General features: G+C 51.8%; 1 long non-coding RNA gene and 4 other non-coding genes across 15 annotated transcripts in view; 4 read left to right on the top strand and 1 right to left on the bottom strand.

Moving 5' to 3' along the window:
• Positions 1–86: 86 nt before the first annotated feature.
• On the bottom strand, positions 87–14,104 carry LOC104003420 (uncharacterized). 3 transcript variants are annotated; one of them, XR_010153943.1, is made up of 7 exons: positions 13,966–14,104; positions 13,468–13,589; positions 7,758–7,828; positions 6,125–6,287; positions 1,484–1,630; positions 968–1,097; positions 87–870 (listed from the first exon to the last, which is right to left on the bottom strand). It is a non-coding gene; the product is annotated as an uncharacterized LOC104003420 (long non-coding RNA). The 3 variants fall into 3 exon arrangements; XR_010153942.1 differs by having other exon boundaries at positions 13,468–13,972; XR_676016.5 differs by lacking the exons at positions 13,468–13,589; positions 13,966–14,104 and having other exon boundaries at positions 7,758–8,692.
• Positions 14,056–20,047, top strand: part of C19H19orf48 (chromosome 19 C19orf48 homolog) — a 19,355-nt gene continuing 13,363 nt past the window's right edge. For 4 of the 9 annotated variants that reach the window (XR_008540817.2, XR_008540815.2, XR_010153939.1 and 1 more), the window contains exons 1-3: positions 14,056–14,502; positions 16,823–16,863; positions 19,718–19,781. This is a non-coding gene — a transcript (chromosome 19 C19orf48 homolog). The other 5 variants (XR_010153940.1, XR_008540818.2, XR_008540808.2 and 2 more) reach the window with 5 other exon arrangements.
• Positions 16,662–16,752, top strand: LOC112206499 (small nucleolar RNA SNORD88). Its single transcript, XR_002940859.1, has one exon. It is a non-coding gene; the product is annotated as a small nucleolar RNA SNORD88 (small nucleolar RNA).
• Positions 19,543–19,633, top strand: LOC112206449 (small nucleolar RNA SNORD88). Its single transcript, XR_002940818.1, has one exon. It is a non-coding gene; the product is annotated as a small nucleolar RNA SNORD88 (small nucleolar RNA).
• Positions 19,956–20,046, top strand: LOC112206450 (small nucleolar RNA SNORD88). The gene has a single exon (XR_002940819.1). It is a non-coding gene; the product is annotated as a small nucleolar RNA SNORD88 (small nucleolar RNA).

Genomic DNA, 20,047 nt, shown 5'->3' with positions numbered 1-20,047 from the left:
AAAGGGCAAGTCAGGGACGCCAGAACAGTTCACTCACGCTAGGACGGACCCTGCCCTGGTGGGGAGGTGGGGGGCAATGGAGGGTCTGAGGCTGAGCGGTTTTATTGTGGCGGGGAAGCCAGAAAAGGTACAGAGGGATGTTATTGCAAGCCATGCCTTCCCAGGGAGGGGCCCGTTCCGCAGAAGGGTGGAGTTGCACCAAATGCTGGGCGGTGCTGTGTCCACCTGGGGACAAGGGTGGACATCGGAGCTGAGGCTGGAACTCCGGGAAAGAAGTTCCATGCAGACCACCCTGGCTGAGGGGGTGGAGAGTGGCTTCAGGGTGTGGCCTGCGAAGGCTGGGCACCAGGGGCAGGGCCACACAAACTAGCCACACTGCCAAGCTCAGCGGGACGCTGGACAAGTGTCTGCAGAACGGGAGGGGATGCTGGACTTCTGGGGTGGAGGTACTGTGAGGACCCAGTGGGCAGGGATAAAGCCGCAAAGGGCGGGCCCTAGAGCGAGGGTTGGAGTTTGCCACCGGTCCCCTCGGAGGGCGTGGCCTGATATCAGGGGGTGGGGCCTCAGGGGAGGTCGAATATCCGGGGCGTGACCACGCTGAAGGGGTTGGCCGGGCATCTGGCCATGGCTACCGGTCGGTGTCCTGAAGACCTCGGGTGCTATTCCTTGGAGGTGCTTGGGTCTCATCCTCGAGGGTGTATGAAATGGGAAGGCCCGGGGTGTGCTCGGAGTCAGTGTCTGAGTTCCGCTGTTTGGATGTCCGCCTCGCTGCGCCCTGCTGCACGGCCCACCCGCGGTAGCTCAGCCGCCGCGCATTCAAGGGCTGCCCTCTGCTTCACATGCCCACTGGGCTTAGGTAGGACACGGCTCCTAGGAGATGGCTAGGTGGGCCGCTGTACTCCGAGTCCCACCCTAGGCCCCACCCGCTTCCCGAGGCCCCGCCCTCCTCCCGAGGCCCCGCCCTCACCGGAGTGCAGCCTCAAGTCGCTGGCGTCCCAGCACAGGTAGGAGGTCACCAGGTAGGACACCATCGGACTTGGGTGCACCGCCTTGCAGTTAACTGAAAAGAGCGTCAGGCTGAAGAGAAATCAGGAGCCCTGCAATGGGGTGGGGCCAGAGACAGACAGAAAGCTGGACAGTGAGCCCTATGACCCCCAGTAAGAAAAGAGGGACTGAGACATCCTCTCCCACCCTCCGTGACAAGAAGACACACACACACACACACACACACACACACACACACACACGCCCTCACAACAGACAGAAAGATACCTGGAGAGAGGGGACAAAAAAGAAAGGGAAACAGAGAGTTGGGGAGGGAGAGACATCCCACAGATAGAGTAGAACTGAGTCATAGCTCCCCAGAGACATGCTAAGACAGAGGCCCCGAGGGGAGCAGCACGGAAGTCTAGATGCACCTCCAGAAAGCCAGAGAGCAGGGCTGGGGTTAGGGAGGGCCCCCGCCCCCGGAGCCAACACCTACCAATGCCGAGGCAGAGGAAACTGAAGACAAAGTCGGCCATGTTCAGGCGGAGGACCACAGGCCAGGAGGAGAGGGCCATGGGCGGGAGGAGGACTCAGCACAGGGCCACGGCCAGTAATATGAAGCGCTTGCTCATATGGATGAGAACTGGGGAGAGGGGGACAGGGGCCCCAGAGTCACCCCCAGATACCCCTCTTGGTCACCCTCCAAAGTCACCTCTGCTGATACCCACAAGCAGCCCAACAGACAACCCCAAAGTCTGGCACATCCTCAAAATCACCCCTACTCACCTCCCCAAAGTCACCTCCTAGAAACCCCAAAGAAACTCCAATCTCACTCACAAGGTCACCCCCAGGGACCCCTAAAGCCATCCCCCAGTCACACCCTTAGAGTTGTCCCAAATCACCCCTACTTAACCTAAAACCCAATTCTCAGACACTCTCATAATCCATCCCACACACCCCCCAAGGTCACCCCACAGAGGACCCCCCAAAGGTCATCCCACTCATCCTCAAGGTTACCCCACAGAATCACCTCAATCATTTCTTTCTTTCTTCTTTTTTTTTTTTTTTTTTTAAGATGGAGTCTCGCTCTGTTGCCCAGGCTGGAGTGCAGTGGTGTGATCTCAGCTCACTCCAACCTCTGCCTTCGGGCTCAAGCAATTCTCCTGCCTCAGCCTCCCGATTAGCTGATACGACACGCACCTGCTGCCACGCCAGCCTAATTTTTGTATTTTTAGTAGAGACATGGTTTCACCATGTTGGCCAGGCTGGTCTCAAACTCCTGACCTCAGGTGATCGGCTTCCCAAAGTGCTGGGAATACAAGTGTGAGCCACTGAGCCCAGCCTCAATCATTTCTAGAATCACCCCCACAGACACCCCTGGTCACCCTACTTGAACTCCTGAAAGGTGTCTCATAACAACTCATGTTAGTATCCTCAGTTTCACTCCCAGACACCCTCAACAGCACCCTCAAAGTTATCCAAGACACCACGGTCACCCCAGTCCTCTCCAAAGTCACCCTACTTCTGCTCTAGTCTCTGCTAGTCACCCCCCAAGGTCCCCTAGTGGCCCCATTCACATGCCGAGAACCTCCTCAGACATCCTAATGTCATCTCTTGTTCACACCTGAGAGCCCCCACAAAACACATACAGATTTGCACACAAGAAAAACTTTCAAGTCGAATACTCTAAAACCAATGTGCCCAAAAGCTTAGTTCCAGTTTACAGTGGATATTTATCCAACTTAGACTTCCAGCAGAAGAGAGGTTTACCTGTTTCCGAGATGCTACATCTCCTCCTTTTAGCCCTTTTTCTACTTTGTCTACTTTTCAACAGTGCAAAATTGTTTTAGCCAAATAGGCCAAGACCTCATCTGCTTTGTTTCTGGCAAACTGCACATCTCTAATACCCAACAAGAAAGATAAAGGATCATCATATATACAGAACAGCAACAGCACTCTGGGAAGTGGAGGAAATATCAGACCCCTTGGTTTTTTGTTTTTGTTTTGTTTTGTTCGTAGAGATGGGGTCTCACTGTTACCCAGGCTGGTCTCAGATTACTGAGCTCAAGCAATCCTCCCTCCTTGGCCTCTCAAAGTGCTGGGATTACACGTGTGAGCCACCATGCCCAGCCAGTTCCCTTAGTTCTTTCTGCTCATTGAAGAGTCAAGAAGCAGAGGTCAGGGAGAGGGCACCAAGCCAGAAACCAAGACCTTGAATGGTGAATTTGATCTGCCCAGAACAGCAGCTGACATCTCTTGGGGACACCCTCCACCCAACTCACATAACCCTGGTTGAGGGATTCTCCTGGCATATGCTGCCCTCTGGGCCACAGAGGTAATCATGTGATTCTGGCTGAGCCAATCACAGTACCCCAGCTGCAGACCCTGCAACTGGCCCAAAGATGGACACATGACCAAAGCCAACCAATCAAGCTCTGCCCCAAGACTTTTTATTAGGAAGCTGTCAGAGAAGAGCAGTCTCTCCTCAAGGATTACAAACCTGAAGCTGCCTAAGCCTTGGACCTAGCCTCATGGGGAGAGTGAAACTAAGAAGGAAAACAGACAAGAGAAAGAGCATTGAGCTGACACTCAAGTCCCTGGCTCTCGTCATCCCAGAGAGCAGCCCACTCTGTGATTTGGTCAGAATGAGTGGACATTTGCAGCTTACCTCCCCACCATGCATTTCACCTCCTGCCCATTCCCCATTCTCAGCCCCAGTCATAAGCCAATCAGCCAACTGTACTCCACTGGCCATATAATTGGCTCGGGGTGCTCATGTGCCCCAAGCCACACAGGATTCTTGCAAGAACTGTTGATAACTTTTTTCTACCGGACTCAGCAGTTATTACCAACTCTGCCAAGTTGCTAACAACTCTGCCAGTTTTTTGTCTGTCTGCTCTCAGATCCATTTCCCGCCCTGCCCTGTTCTGCCCTGCAAGGACCACATTTCCCAGCCTCCTTTGCTCACCATCTTATCACTGTGTTTGACTAATGGGAGGCACTGGCAGAAGACTGGTTCTGGGAGGAGAGGGCAAGCCAGGGTATTTATCAGCCTCTCTATCTCTGCATGTGGTGGGTCTTCAGTAGTAGTTGTATCTATTCTCTGATTCTAGCCACTTCTGAGCAATCCAACCATGAACCTATGCCTTCCAGAGGGCTGCAGTTTCTGGACTGTAGTAATACCACCTCCTCCCTTTGTCCTTCTGGCCAAGTAGCAGCATCCTGTAGTTCCTAACTCCTGGTTTGCCTCACTATTTCCTATTGGCTTCTCAGCTCCTCTGTTACTCACGAACAAATTCCCTGTATTTACTTCCTTCTGAAGAATCTGGAATGATTTATTTTCCTAACTGGATTCTGACTTGCCACTACACAGAGCCTTGAGAATGAAGCCAATCCGATAGCCAAAAAACAGTAATATCTGATACTATCACTTGGGCCCCTGGATCCAGCCATGCCTGAAGGCATTCCTACCATTACCATTTTTCACTCAGGTGATCCCATAAAGGATCCCCTAGCTAGTTCAAGTTAGTTCACTCAAGCTAATACAACTAGTTCACTCAAGCTAGTTCAAGTTAAGAGTTTGTGTCACTTGTGGCCGGGCACGATGGCTCACATCTGTAATCCCAGCACTTTGGGAGGCCAAGGCAGGTGGATCATCTGAGGTCAGGAGTTTGAGACCAGCCTGGCCAACATGGTGAAACTCCATCTCTACTAAAAAGACAAAAGTTAGCCGGGCATGGCAGCGGGCGCCTGTAATCCCAGCTACTCGGGAGGCTGAGGCAGGAGAATCGCTCGAACCCGGGGGGTGAAGGTTGCAGTGAACCGAGATCACGCCACTGCACTCCAGCCTGGGTGAAAGAGTGAAACTCCATCTCAAATTTAAAAAAGTAAAAAATAAAAAAAATTTTAAAAAAAGAGTTTGTGTCACTTGTGACCCAAAAACTCCTAATTCAAGTCCCTTCCTTAGGACAGCAGGGAGCACAGAATTCAATGTTCCCTGCATACCAACTCCAAAATCACAATCAAAACCTAAAAATAAGTAATGAGAATTTAAAAAAACAGAACTGAATGTTCATCAAAAATCTGGAGGGAGAACCTCCCGAAGCCAAGAAGCAATTAATAAAGTCACAGAGACAAAGGTGAAGAAATTAAACTACCTAAAATTTCTAAGCCTGGGCACAGTGGCTCATGCCTGTAATCCCAGCTCTTTGGGAGGCTGGGGTGGGCAGATTGCTTGAGCTTACAAGTTCGAGACCAGCCTGGGCAACATGGCAAAACTCTACCTCTACCAAAAAATACAAAATTGTAGCTAGGAATAGTAGTGCTCCCCTGTAGTCCCAACTACGTGGGAGGCAGAGGTGAGAGGATGGCTTGAAGCTGGGAGGCGGAGGTTGCAGTGAGCCGAGATCTCATGCCACTGCACTCCAGCCTGGGTGACAGAGCCAGACTTTGTCTCAGAAAAAAAAAAAAAAAAATTCTAGATTTCTATACCTTAAAAAATAATAATAAGGGCCAGGCGCAGTGGCTTATCTGTAATCCCAGAACTTTGGGAGGCTGAGGCAGGTGGATCACCTGAGGTTAAGAGTTCAAGACCCGCCTGACCAACATGGTGAAACCCCATCTGTGCTAAAATTACAAAAAAATTAGCCAGGCATGGTGGTGCCAATTACCTACAATTCCCGGGTCAGTATCCAAGACCCTCCACCAGCCAGGAACAGTCACGGGGTCGGTATCCAACAGCCTCCACCAGCCAGCAGCAATCGCCTGGTCAGTATCCAAGACCCCTTGCCAATTATTCACAATCACCAGGTCAGTATCCAAGACCCTACACCAGCTATCAGCAGTCAACAGATCAGTATCCCAGAAACACCGGCCATTACCTACAGCCACGATTTCAGTATGCGAGGTGCTTCACCAATTTTCCAAACTCGCTGCTTCAGTATCCAAGGCTCTCACCCGCTGACTAATCATCAATTATCCCCAGCAACAAAGATCATGACCAAAACTACCTGTCAACAACCGAGACTGCCCATTTAAGTGTTCCAACCCCCAACTTCCAAGCCCGGGCCATTGTCAATGTGCTCCCATCACTTACCTACGGCCCCGAGCCCAGTATCAAAAGCATTGAATCAGTTACCTGGGAGTCCCAGGAGAGTCTGAAGGCAAGTGTGCTCAGCTCTGAACTCAACCAAAGTCCTCTAGACAACATGCAAAACCTCTCATTGTGCAGCTCCATTGAGATCAATTCTGGCAGGTATGAGGCAGTGCCCAGGCCGGAGGCCAAGTTCTGAGCTAGACTTCTGGGGGAGGAGAAGCAGTGCTGTGACATCTCCTGCCTGCATGAGCACAGCCAGGATGCTTGGAAGGCCTGCCCTGCCCTCACCACTCCTGGGACCCATCGCTCCACTTTATCCCAGGGACCCCTCCACCTGTCACAGAATGGTTTCTTCCTTTCCTGCAATGATCTTCACAGGTATTTTATGAGTCTCACGGCCCCAGGGTGGTCCTCCCAGCCACAGGATGATCCTCACTGACTGAAATGATCCTCACTGACTGAGATGGTCCTTACTGCCCCAGGATGGTCCTCACAGCACTGGGATGGTCCTCATTGTCATAGGATAGTCCCTACTGCCCCAGGATAATCCTCACTGCCCTGGGATAGTCCTCACAGCTCTAGAATGGTCCTCACTGCTCCGGGATAGTCCTCACTGCCCTGGGATACTCCTCACTGCTCTCGAATGATTCTCACTGCCCTGGGATAGTACTCACTGGTCCAGGATGGTCCTCACTGCCCTGGAATAATCCTCACTGCCCCAGAATTATCCTCACCACCCTGGGATGGTCCTCATTGCCTGAGATGGCCCTTACTTCCCTGGGATGGTCCTCCCTGCCTGGGATGGTCCTCCCTGCCTGAGATGGTCCTCCCTGCCTGGGATGGCCCTCCCTGCCTGGGATGGCCCTCCCTGCCTGAGATGGCCCTCCCTGCCTGGGATGGTCCTCCCTGCCTGAGATGGTCCTCACTGCCTGGGATGATCCTCCCTGCCTGAGATGGTCCTCCCTGCCTGGGATGGTCCTCCCTGCCTGAGATGGTCCTCCCTGCCTGGGATGGTCCTCCCTGCCTGAGATGGTCCTCCCTGCCTGAGATGGTCCTCCCTGCCTGATATGGTCCTCACTCCCTGGGATGGTCCTCCCTGCCTGAGATGGTCCTCCCTGCCTGTGATGGTCCTCCCTGCCTGAGATGGTCCTCACTGCCTGGGATGGTCGTCACTCCCTGGGATGGTCCTCACTGCCTGGGATGGTCCTCACTCCCTGGGATGGTCCTCACTGACTGGGATGGTCCTCACTCCCTGGGATGGTCCTCCCTGCCTGGGATGGTCCTCCCTGCCTGAGATGGTCCTCACTGCCTGGGATGGTCCTCCCTGCCTGAGATGGTCCTCCCTGCCTGGGATGATCCTCCCTGCCTGGGATGGTGCTCCCTGCCTGAGATGGTCCTCACTGCCTGGGATGGTCGTCACTCCCTGGGATAGTCCTCACTGACTGGGATGGTCCTCACTCTCTGGGATAGTCCTCACTGACTGGGATGGTCCTCACTCTCTGGGATAGACCTCACTCTCTCAGATGGTCCTCACTGACTGGGATGGTCCTCACTGCCTCAGAGGGTTCTCACTGCCCTAGGATTGTCCTCACAGCCCTAGAGTGGTCCTCACTTCTGGGAATGCTCCTCACTGCCCACCCCACTTCTCACTGCCCAAGAAGCTGCCCTCACCAACCTAGAGGTAGATCCTCAGTGCTGGAAGTATCAGTCTCAATGTCTCTTCTCTGGAGACCAATTTAAATTTTCCTAAAATGAGAATAAATAATTTGCAAGGGAGGAGCTTTGAGAATACTCCCACACCAACTGGTGACCCTTGTCCCCATACTCAGAGCCTGGGCCAATCATGGTGTTCCTGATTATCTTCCTTCCCCAGACTTGCTGGACCTTTCCTGGGCCTTCCTCCTCTTCTCCAGCATCACCAGCTTCTGCCTTTGCATAGCCCTAATAAGCACCATCCTCTTTACCGGCTCCAACCCATCCATGCTGGATTTCTTCACTTTCATCACCAGCATCCTGACAGGCATGGCACTTCCCTCAGGAACCAAGGCAAGGAGTACCTCCTCGAGTGCCAATCATGAAACCCAATCCCATCCCCACCACACTCCAATCCCATCCCCATCCTGACCATCATCCACAATCCCAACCCCATCTCCTTCCAAATCTCTAACCCATTCCCATAAAAAACATCAACCACCAGCCCAACCCTATCTCCAGCCCCAATACCAGCCTCCACTTCAAGTCCCATCTCCATCACCAACAAATCTCAAACTCATTCACATCCCTTTCCCTCATGCCCCTACTCCATCCCAATTCTACATTCTTTCCAATCACCAAACCATCCTCATTACCATCCGCAACCTCTTCAAACATCTCAACAACCAACTTTGCAGCATGCCCAACCATCCTCAACATATGTTTCAAATGCAACCCAATTCTATCACCTGTGAACTTCAATGCCTAACTCAATCTAGTCCATTCCCCACTCCATCCTCTTACCCATATCCAATCCATTTTCATCCCCAACCATGACCTATCCTCATCCACAACCCACTCCCATCACAACTTACCCCCAACCACCACCCATTCCCACCACAATCCTTCCCCACCACAATTCACTCCAACCACAACCAACCCAAACCACAACCATCCCATCCACAACCCACCCCCAACCATAACCTATCCCCACAACAATCCACTTCCAACCATAACCCATCCCCATCCTCATCCCCAACCACAACCTATCCCCATCCCAACCCACCCCCAACCAGACCATCCCTGTTCCAACCCATCCTCAACCACAAACTACCCCATTTCAACCCATCCTTACCCCTAACCATAACCCACCCCCAACCACAACCCACCCCAACTACGACCCACCTTCAACCACAACCCATCCCAACTGCAACCCATTCCTGACACCACTCTCAACCTCGTCCTCTAACACTCAAACTTCAACCTCTACCCAATACCCAATCCTATCTCCCATTCTAACCTCATCCCAAATCCTGTCCCATCAGCAGCAGCAGCTCTGTGATTTTGTTCAAGCTACTTCATCTCTCCAAGCCACAGTTTTCTCATCTGTAGGATCAGGACAAAATTTGCTACCACATGGAAATGTACTGAGGATTGAATTAGAAATGTCAGTACTTGGCCGAGTGCAGTGGCTCACACTAGCACTTTGGGAGGCCAAGGTGGGTGGGTCACGAGGTCAGGAGTTCGAGACCAGCCTGGCCAACACAGTGAAACCCCGTCTCTACTAAAAATACAAAAATTAGCCAGGCGTGGTGACGCACGCTTGTAGTCCCAGCTACTTGGGAGACTGAGGCAGGAGAATTGCTTGAACCTGGGAGGCGGAGGTTGTGGTGAGCCAAGATCACGCCACTGCACTCCAGCCTGGGCAACAGATTGAGACTCTGTCTCAAAAAAAAAAAAAAAAAGCATTTATGCAGTTTATCTAGTAGCTCTTCCTAATTGTTCAAATATAAAGTACAAGGTATAGAATATTGCGCAAAAAAACCATGAGTTTTTTTAAAACTATAGAAAACACCTTCGTTTTAAACCATCTATAACAGAACATTTTTCTATAAGAAAACCATTTCTGTCTATTCCTCCTTTTAATTAAACAAAAAATACCTTCTATGTTATTTTCAATAACATCAGACAAAACTACCCAGTACTCCACTGTCCAGGGGAAAAAGTCTTTTCCTATTCACAAATTATCTTTAATTCATGTCATTCCAATATATCCAGAATGACCAAGTTCCTTGTCTATTGCTTCTGAAGCCCTAAATTAAAGACCCAATAGAATGAAAATAATCAATCCCAATCCCTAAGGGCTTGCTGTGTACCAGGAAATGTGCCAACCTCAGTAACTCCTCATGACGGCCCAAGGAGATGGGTCCTATGATTGTGCCCACTCTACAGATGAGGAAACTGAGGCTCAGAGATATGGCATGGCTGCCCTAAGTCCAGAGGTGGAGGCAGGGAAGATCCCTGCTGTTGGCCTCAAAACCTGTGGTTACAGACTTACCATTGCCTGGTTAAAGCCCAAGGCTTACCCTTTCAGTGTCCTCTAGCAGGACATGGTCAGAAGCCCATCTTCATGCTTAGGAGCAAAGGTACAGGGTCTGGGAGGTTAAAGAAAGTGGGGAAATAACGAGCCAGAGCCAGGCAGCCACATGACTATGGGAAGGAGTCCTTACATATCTGATTCTCAGCCTCCTAACACCTGTGCTCATGCAGGAACCAGCATCATACTGGGTATCCTGTTCTACCTGCTGCAGGCCCACAGGTACCTGCAGGAAGGCATGACCTACCAGCTGGCACTCAGCTTCTACCTGACCTGGGCCAGTGTCTTCTCTTCCTGATGACTGGTATGGGAGAGGATGAGGTTGGCTTTGGGTATGGGTTCAGGGATGCAGACAGGAATAGCATTTGGGATAGCATTTGGGACGGGGTGGGGTTGTGGACAGGGCTAGATAGGAAGTGACTGAAGTGGAAGGCGGGATTGGGGATGCACATGGGGCTGGATAATGGGGATGGGACTGGGTTGGAGTTTGGGTATGGGTTAGGGACAGTGTAGGGGATGAAGGTGAGTTTCAGTTTAGGGATGGGTTTGGGAATAGGTTAGGGTATGGGATGGAATTGGTGATGGGTTTAAGAATAGGTTTGGCGATGGGGTTTGATGCAGAGCAGGGCATGCAATTGGGCCTGGGGACAGGACTGTGATTGGGATTGGGTGGGTGAACTCTATGTCTCATCTCCTGTGCCCTCTTCCTCTCCACAAGGCTTCTTGTCCTATCTGAATTACATGTACTTCTGGTCTATCCTGGCGCTCCAGCCCATCCGGACCTAAGACACGCGAATGATCCCACCGCTGGCCTGCTCCCACAGCTCTCTGCCAAGTGTCTGACAACCCTGCTCTCTGGCCCCTAACCCCACACTGACAGCCCTGCTCTCTGGCCCCTAACCCCATGAAGACTCATCTTTTTTCAGTCTCTTCTGACCTGCCTCAATCCAGATTAATAATCTATCTTTTAAAATAATCTGTATTTTCTGCCCAGAATATTCTTTAATTTAGCTCCGAGCCTTGGAAGCATTGGTGGAACTGAAACCCCTCTCTGGGGCCATCTTTGGGCCCTCTGGGGTAGAGGGATAGGGAAGGGAAGGGACTCATAAGTAAGGGACTCAAGGCACAAGGTCAACAAAGAGGCCGAGCCAATGGTCCCTGGCATACAGATAGTGCTTAATCAGTGTTTGCCGAATATCTCATTCTCCCCAAGCCCTTTTAGCTTCATCCTTTATTTTTGCAGTCCTTAATAATTTACCCTTCCGGAAGCGAATTCCCCCTGCACCCACACTTCACCTCCTACCCTTACCAGTAGCTCCTACCACCACCCCGTCTTTCTTTTCCCCAGAGTCCCCCAGCACAAGGCTGTGTAATGGCCCTTTGAAGATGGTTTGGGGCTAACAGAGAGCCATTTCCTGGACAGGGCAGAGTTGAAAGCCAAGTACAAAGTCATATCATTGTCCTACAGGGCCTTGGCCTGGGGCTGCCATCTATCTCCCTCTCATACAGTGGCTAAGCTGCCTGGTTTTGAGTCCAGGCTCTGTCACTAGTAGCTCTGTGACCACAGGCAAGGTGTAGAACCCATCTGTAAAATAAGGATAATAATAGTACTTTAATCTAGATAGGATTTAGCACAATGCCTGGTCCATAGTGTGTGCTCTTTCTGTACTATTGCAATAATCCTCCCCCTTGTCTCCTGCAAAAGGCTCCCAAATTTATTCATTTACTTACTTAATTTTGAGATAGGGTCTCTCTCTGTCACGCAGGCTGGAGTACAGTGGTGCAACAGCTCATTGCAGCCTCAACCTCCTGTGCTCAAGCAATCCTCCCACCTCAGCCTCCTGAGTAGCTGGCTCCACAGGCATGTGACACCATGCCTGGCTAATTTAAAAATTTTTTTCTAGAGATGGGGTCTATGTTGCTCAGTCTGGTCTCAAACTTCTGGGCTCAAGTCAGTCTCCTGCCTCAGCCTCCCAAAGTGCTGGGATTATAGGGTTAAACCACCACTCCTCGCTGCAAATTTCATCTTTAAACACAGATGGAGCTCCAACTATATGCTAGACACTGGATGTATAGCACTGATCAAACTAGACACGAATCCTTATCTTTATGGAATTGACATTCAGCAAGGCAGCAAAATATGTCCATAAACAAGTAGTTAAGAGTCGGGCATGGTGGCTCACACCTGTAATCCCAGCCTCACTTTGTGAGGCTGAGGTGGGTAGATGGCTTGAGCCCAGGAGTTCAAGACCAGCCTAGGTAACAAGGTGAAACCCTGTCTCTACAAAAAATACAGAAATTATCTGGGCGTGGTGGTGTCCTCTTGTAGTCTTAGCTACATGAAGGCTGAGGCAGGTGGATTGATTGAGCCTGAGAAGTCAAGGCTGCAGTGAGCCATGACTATGCCACTGCATTCCAGCCTGGGTGACAGAGCGAGATGCTGTCTCAAAAAATAAAATAAAATAAAGCAGACAATAGGTTAGAGGTAAATGTTATGACGAAAAATATAGGAGGGTAGGTGAGATGGGATTTGGAACAAGAGAGCCTCACAGTCACATAAAGTGGAGGCAAGGAGGTCAGGAGACTCCATTCCAGGATGACATCTGAGCAGAGATAGGACCAAGGGAGGCAGAAAGCCATGTAGATGGGGGAAAAGAGTTCCAGGCAGAGAGGACAGTACATGCAAAGTCCCTGAAGTAGAAACTTCCTTGGCAGGTTCCAGGAGCACCAGGGAGGCCAAAGGAGAGGAAAGAGATGCAGGCTGAGAGGGGACAGGGGCCAGATCACTAAGGGGTGTGTGGGTCACAGCGAGGACTTTGCTTTTATGCTAAAGTGAGGCAGCAGCCAGTGACATAAACGTCTCTCATTGCCTTAAGAGAGGAATGTAGGTCTCTTCTTTTACTCCAGACCACAAGGTTCATGAAAGGAATCTCCTCACTAGAAAGAAGAAAACAACCCAAATGACCAGGGACCCGCTAAACAAAGCGTGTTCAATTCACACAAAGGAGCCCGTTGCCATTGTTCAGTGAATGAGATAATTCTGTACGTACTCATGTGGGGAAACAACTTATGGGACAGATTAGAGTGGAAAAAAGTATCTTTATCCATAATATGTGTGTGTGTGTGTGTGTGTGTGTGTGTATAAAGTCCATACCAGGCCAGGCGTGGTGGCTCACACCTGTAATCCCAGTGCTTTGGGAGGTTTGAGGCAGGCAGATCACTTGAGGTCAGGAGTTCGAGACCAGCCTGGCCAATATGGTGAAACCCTGTCTCTACTAAACATGCAAAAAAATTAGCTGGGCGTGGTGATAGGCACCTGTAATCCCAGCTACTCGGGAGGCTGAGGCACGAGAATTGCTTGAACTCGGGAGGCGGAGGATGAAGTGAGCTGAGATCACACCACTGGACTCCAGCCTGGGCGACAGAGCAAGACTCCATCTGAAAAAAGAAAACATGAAGTCCACACCAAATTGTTGACAGTGAAACTCCTAGAAAGTGAGTTTGGAGTAGAGAAGTTTCATTTTTTAATTTTCAAAATAATCATATAAGTGGAAAGACTGTATAATCCTATCAGTGGAAAGACACTCCTCAGATCTCCAACCCTACCAAGAATCCAGGCCCCCAGGCCTTAGACCGTCAACTGAGTGGGAGCCCCAAAGGCCTCCCTCGGCCCCAGGAGTCCCAGCTCCCAACCCCCTTTTCTCCCAAACACGGGAATCACGACCCCAGCCCCTCCTCCCTCAGACCCAGGGGTCCAGGCCCCCATCCCCCGATTCTCCAGACACAGGGTCCCTCCTTCCGGCCCTTGCGTCACCGTGTAGGCTCCGCCTCTAATTCTGCGCCACGTGGGCGCTTTCCCAGGACGGCCCCCTGTCAATCTCCGCACTGGCCCCGCCTCCAGCCCAGTGGCTGGGACTTAATTTGGGTCCGGCCCTTCGGCTTGGGCCCCGCCTCTGCAGCCTCACTCAGCTCAAGCCCCTGCCGCGCAAATAGTCCCAGCGGATTCTCTCTCGTGTCGGGCCGCCCTCGGGGTCCTTTCTCTTCACGGCCCATCTTTGGTGCTGTCTTCAGAATTGCCGGACGCAGGTGACAAGACAATCGTTTCCATCATATCCTTGCCCCTTTTTGTCAGTCCCAGAGACAGCGTCTCCTCGCTTGTTCAGGAAGATTCTAGCGGAAGCAGGCAGTATTCCTTTCCCTAAGCATGAAATGGGGTTTCCCAAACAGGCGTGTGTATTGGACACCTCGGGCGGAGCGCGGGCTGGCGCCGAGGACCGGCCTTGCGAGCGGCGCGCACTATAAAATGGCGCGTGCTGCAACCCGCGCCCGCTTCGGAGAGAGAAATGCTGGGGTAAGGTTCTTAAGTTTATTGCTTTTTCCGGCTGTGTGGAAAGACGCACGTGTCCTGAAGGGTTCGAGGCTGCAACGGGAGCGGCCATGTAGTCGCGTGGAAAGGGTCAGGGCGTTTGCAAGGACCCAGAGAGCGCCCTCCGGGGCGAGCCTGGGAGTTTTCTGCGGGGATGGTGGTGGCTGTTTGGGCCTCCTGGGAGTTTGCGACTCCTATAGCTGGCGCGAGCAGGGATGCTGGGGCGGACCCCCCTCCGTCTGCCCCGCGGCGGAGCTCGCCCCTTGTGCTGCCCGCACGCCGCGGGCCTCCGCCATCTTGTCGGTTTGGTTGGGGGAGAGGGGTGGGCGGGCTGGGAGGCGACATTGATTTCTTTCCGAGTGTTTTCATCTTCGTGCTACCTACAGGTGCTTCCTTAGGAATTCTCTCTTGCTTTTAAAATTCTGGACGGCTGGCATTTTTGTGCAACCTAGAACAAAGACTGGGGGACGGGAGAGGGTTTTGGGGGGTTCCATGGGGGCACAGATAGGGTATCGAGTTACCAAAGAAGTGAGAGTGAGGTTTCTAGGTGAATTGCCGGGTTTGAGAGTCGTGTAGGAATGGATATAGAAGGAAGCAAACGAGGCCTTTGCTTACCTGCGGGAGTCGTTCTGACCGTTCATGCCACGTGAGAGGGATTTGTTAACGTTAGTTTTTGGCTTAGGTCCTTTAAGGTCTTGAACATCGGTTTCCTGACTTGAGCGGGGCCCATGCCCCTGCCGAGGAGGCTCAGCCTGGAAGCAGCTAGCCCATTTCCTGTCTCCCCCACCACGACCCAGCAAGGATCTCTACTTGACTTTCCTCCTTCAGGCAACCACCTAGAAAATCGTTGAGTTTGTTCATGTCACAAGTGAAAGTGTTTTTCTCATGCATTCATCGTTGGCACGTAGTCCTTTGGCGATATTAAAATCTACCAACAAATGGGAAAAGTTAACATTTGCACCATCTTGCCGTATTCAAAAACCTTGTGCTTAAGTGTTTTGAAAGTAAGTTTCATGGCCGGGCGCGGTGGCTCATGCCTGTTATCCCAGCACTTTGGGAGGCCGAGGTGGTTGGGTCGCTTGACCCTAGGAGTTCAAGACCAGCCTGAGCAACATGGCAAAACCCCATTTCTACAAAAAAATAGTAAAGTGAGCCAAGCGTGGTGGTGAGGGCCTGTAGTCCCAGCTACTTATAAAGGAAGTGGGAGGATGCCTTTAGCCAAGATCGCGCCACTGCACTCCAGCCTGGGCAACAGAGCAGACTCTTACTTGAAAGAAAGGTTCATATTTTACTCAAAATAGTGTACTTGTGTACCTACAGTAACATTTTTCTACTTAATGTTATTAGCATTGTCACCCTTAATACTGCAATTTAACAATCTGCTTTGTGCCTGTTGTTCCTCAGTCATCTTCGAAATGTCTTTTACAGCTGATATGTTCAAACCTGACTCAGTCGAGGGTCTCTGCTCATTATTTATTATTTACAAGTTGGCTTTGTTTCTTCTCTCTTCTCTCAATAAGTTCTTCCAGGGGATTTGTGTCCTGGCAGCTTTCTCTGTTTATGGGTTATGTGCAGGTGTAGCCAGTGCTAAAGAAACCTGCAAACAGTGGGGGATGAACACCGGGGACATCTCCATGTAGTGCATTTGGGGTCCTACCCATCCCATGAGGACAGTCCCCCGAGGACCTGTGACACTGGGGAGGTTGGGGCATCTTGGTGTCTCCATGAGCAAAACTGGTCATTCCTACCTTCTGGATGAGTTTTGCGTTTCCTACTCTTTTTTTGAGACAAGTCTTGCTCTGTCGCCCAGGTTGGAGTGCAGTGGCACGACTTGGCTCACTGCAACCTCTGCCTCCTGGGTTCAAGCAGTTCTCCTGCCTCAGCCTCCCGAGTAGCTGAGATTACAGGCATGCTCCACCACGCCTGGCTAATTTTGTATTTTCAGTAGAGACAGGATTTCACCATATTGGCCAGGCTGGTCTCGAACTCCTGACTTGGTGGTCTGCCCACCTCAGCTTCCCAAAGTGCTGAGGTTACAGGCGTGAGCCACCGTGCCCGGCCGCGTTTCTTGCTCTTTAAGCTCTGCTAGCTTGGCCTCTGTCACTAAAGGTAAGTGGCCTCAGGACCTGGTTGCAGAGGGGCTGGGGCTCCCATGATGTCCAGCACTGGGCTCCGATCACTCCTGAGGACACAGTGCACCCCAGGACCTTTGACACCTGGGGGTCTGAGGGGCCCCAGTTTTAATGGCTTGTGGACTTGCAGACTATTTCCTCCCCCACTCTCACTGTGTCTTTCTGTGTTACAGGTGCAGCTTCAAGCTTAGGACCACCCACCATGCCCATCCAGGTAAGAACCCTTGCTCCTGCTCCTTCACTTACCTGGGTTTAAAATATCTCACTGTCTAGGTTGACTTCATACTGTACCTGTAGAAACTGATTGATGTGCCAATGATTGTACTCAGTGTTTACATACAAAAACCATCTCAGGCCGGGCGCAGTGGCTTATGCCTGTAATTCCAGCACTTTGGGAGGCCGAGGTAGGTGGATTACCTGAGGTCAGGAGTTCGAGACCAGCCCAGCCAACATGGTGAAACCCCGTCTCTACTAAAAATACAAAAAATTAGGCCAGGCACAGTGGCTCATGCCTGTAATCCCAGCACTTTGGGAAGCCGAGGCAGGTGGATCACGAGGTCAGGGGTTCAAGACCAGCCTGACCAACATGGTGAAAGCCCCCATCTCTACTAAAAATACAAAAATTAGCTGGGCGTGGTGGCGGGTGCCTGTAATCCCAGCTACTCAGGAGGCAGAGGCAGGAGAATTGCTTGAACCCGTGAGGCAGAGGTTGCAGTGAGCCGAGATTGTGCCACTGCTCTCCAGCCTGGGCAAGAGAGCAAGACTGTGTCTCAAAAAAAAAAAAAATTTAGCCAGGCGTGGTGGCACATGCCTGTAATCCCAGCTATTCAGGAAGCTAAGGCAGGAGAATCACTTGAACCCGGGAAGCAGAGGTTGCAGTGAGCCAAGATTGTGCCATTGCACTTCAGCCTGGACAACAAGAGTGAAACTCCCATCTCAAAAAAAAAAAAACAAAAACACCCATCTCACAGCTATGGAAAACTAGGCACGCAGACCTGGGTCCAAACCCCAGCTCTGCTGTTTACAGGCTTGGAGACATTCACCAGGCCATCACTCTTTTGTGCCTCACTGCTGTGTCTGTGGAGCAGGCACCGAGCAGATGGCCCGGGACACTAGCGCTTCCTGCCTTCCAAAGGTGGGGCTTGAATAAGAAGAGGAATGCGTGGACTGGAGGGAACAAGCATTTGCGTTTCAGGGGAAAGAACTAATCAAACATGTCAAAACTCAGCAGTGGAAAAGAAACAGTAACTACCAGGTGATCCTGTCACGTTACTTCATGGGTTTTGTAGGCTGAATGCAACGTGTCTTTAAGCACAGCTTAGCCTGCAGTGAACCATTTATATATAAACTGATAGAATTCAGGGAACTCCTATTTTCACAATAAAAATAACAGCCTTTATCAGGAGAATTGTTTCAAAGAGCAAAATCAGACAAGCATGAGTGTGTTATCAGAAAAGAGACAGGTGTTCTCAGCTCTGGGAGGATTTTCATTTGTTCCTTAGGTGTCAGGAGCTGGAACCGTGGCTGCAGCGAAATAGAACTGAAGGTGTGTTCTCTGGGTTCTTGGAGGTTTCAGCTGTTTCTGGCAAGGAAGCTGGCTTTTGGGCAGGGTTGGCTGGGATTGCAGTTCCCCTGAGTATCTTTCTGAGGGTCCTGTGCTTTTTTTTTTTTGAGAGGGAGTCTTGCTCTGTCGCCTGGACTGGAGCGTAGTGATGCGATCTCGGCTCACTGCAAGCTCCACCTCCCAGGTTCACGCCATTCTCCTGCCTCAGCCTCCCGAGTAGCTGGGACTACAGGCGCCTGCCACCACGCCCGGCTAATTTTTTTTTTTTTTTTTTTGTATTTTTAGTAGAAGTGGGGTTTCACTGTGTTAGCCAGGGTGGTCTTGATCTCCTGTCCTCGTGATCCGCCCACCTCAGCCTCCCAAAGTGCTGGGATTACACGCGTGAGCCACTGTGCCTGGCCGGGTACTGTGCTCTTAATCCGAGATCCTCTGTGGGGTAGTGAATGGAGCTGAGCGTTTGTCATGGCTAGCTTAGAGGGGATTCTTGGGGACATGAGTGGTGTCGGTGCCAGTTGGGTAGGGATGTGTGAGAGGTGAGATGACAGAGCTGATGCGGGATAGGGAAGACAGAAGGGACACGTAGCATTTGTGGATTCTGGGCCAGCGCCTTCCTTACGACTGTCCAGATAGAAATGTTCCCCGCCTTGTCCAGTCTGGCAGCCACTGGCCACGGGTGGCTCTTGGACACCTGGAATGTGGCTAGTTTGTGGCTGGGGGCTGGGTTTTTAATTTTCCTTGATTAGTTTAAACAAGGGCCCCCTCTTCCTACAAAGCATATTTCTATGCAAAATGGAGCTTTTGGTGTTTCTGAGGTTGTTAAACAGCAGCCCGCACTGAACGAGCACCCACAGTGTTAGTGCTTTTGCGGAGAATAAACTGAACTTATCCTGCCAGGGTCCCAGTGAGAGGCAGCTGCCCCTTCCCCATGTCACAGAAGGTTCTGGTGAAGTCAGAGCAGCTTAGAAGAGCTGGGCCGGGGGCAGCAGAGGCGATTGAGGGGTATCCCGTTAGGCATGGGAGGCCCAAGCAGAAGGGTTTGGCCCCGTCCTCTCACTGAACCCCACAGATGTGCCTGTCTGCAGGCATCTCTAGTCCCGTTTTCCAGAGAAACACTGCTGCTGGGGGGCGGGGAGGGGTGAGGTCAGTGGGCCTAGATCATATAAGGAGCCATACCCAGGCTGAGCTGGATGGGGAGGGGAGGCAGCCTGGCACCCCCAGGGACCAAGTGTCATTCAGTTTGTTGCCTGATCTCTCAGCACTCTTCTGTGATGTCCCCCTTAGGACAGTAGGTGGTCCTGGGACCCACATCAGGAGGGGGTGAGGGCACCGGGGCCTCCATGATGTCCAGCACTGGGCTCCGACTGCCACTGAGGACACGGTGCCCCCCGGGACCTTTGACACCCGGGGGTCTGAGGGGCCCTGGCTCTGGGGAGGGCTGGTGGGTATCTTGGCTGCCCTGCACCCCACTGACCTTCTCCCCTCCCCTGTGCCCTCCTGCCTCCAGGTGCTGAAGGGCCTGACCATCACTCATTAAGAACAGAGGAGGCTGCCTGTTACTCCTGGTGACGGTGAGAAGGCGGATGTAGACAGGTGCCCAGCAAGTGCTGAGCCAGGCGCTGTCCTAAGCACTGGGCTCATTAACCTTCTTAGTAACCCTGTTGGGGGGCGGAGGTGGGATGGGGGCTGGGGCTGGGTTGCAGTGAGAAGTCCAGTGTCCAGGGTTCTTGAAAGGGCTGCACTTGGGGACCCCGTGATGTCCAGCACTGGGCTCTGACTGCCCCTGAGGACACGGTGCACCCTGGGACCTTTGACATCCGGGGGTCTGAGGGGCCCC

Source organism: Pan troglodytes, chromosome 20 (assembly GCF_028858775.2).
Source record: "Pan troglodytes isolate AG18354 chromosome 20, NHGRI_mPanTro3-v2.0_pri, whole genome shotgun sequence".
NCBI classification, from domain to species: domain Eukaryota; kingdom Metazoa; phylum Chordata; class Mammalia; order Primates; family Hominidae; genus Pan; species Pan troglodytes.
This window is presented reverse-complemented; position numbering and strand designations above follow the sequence as displayed.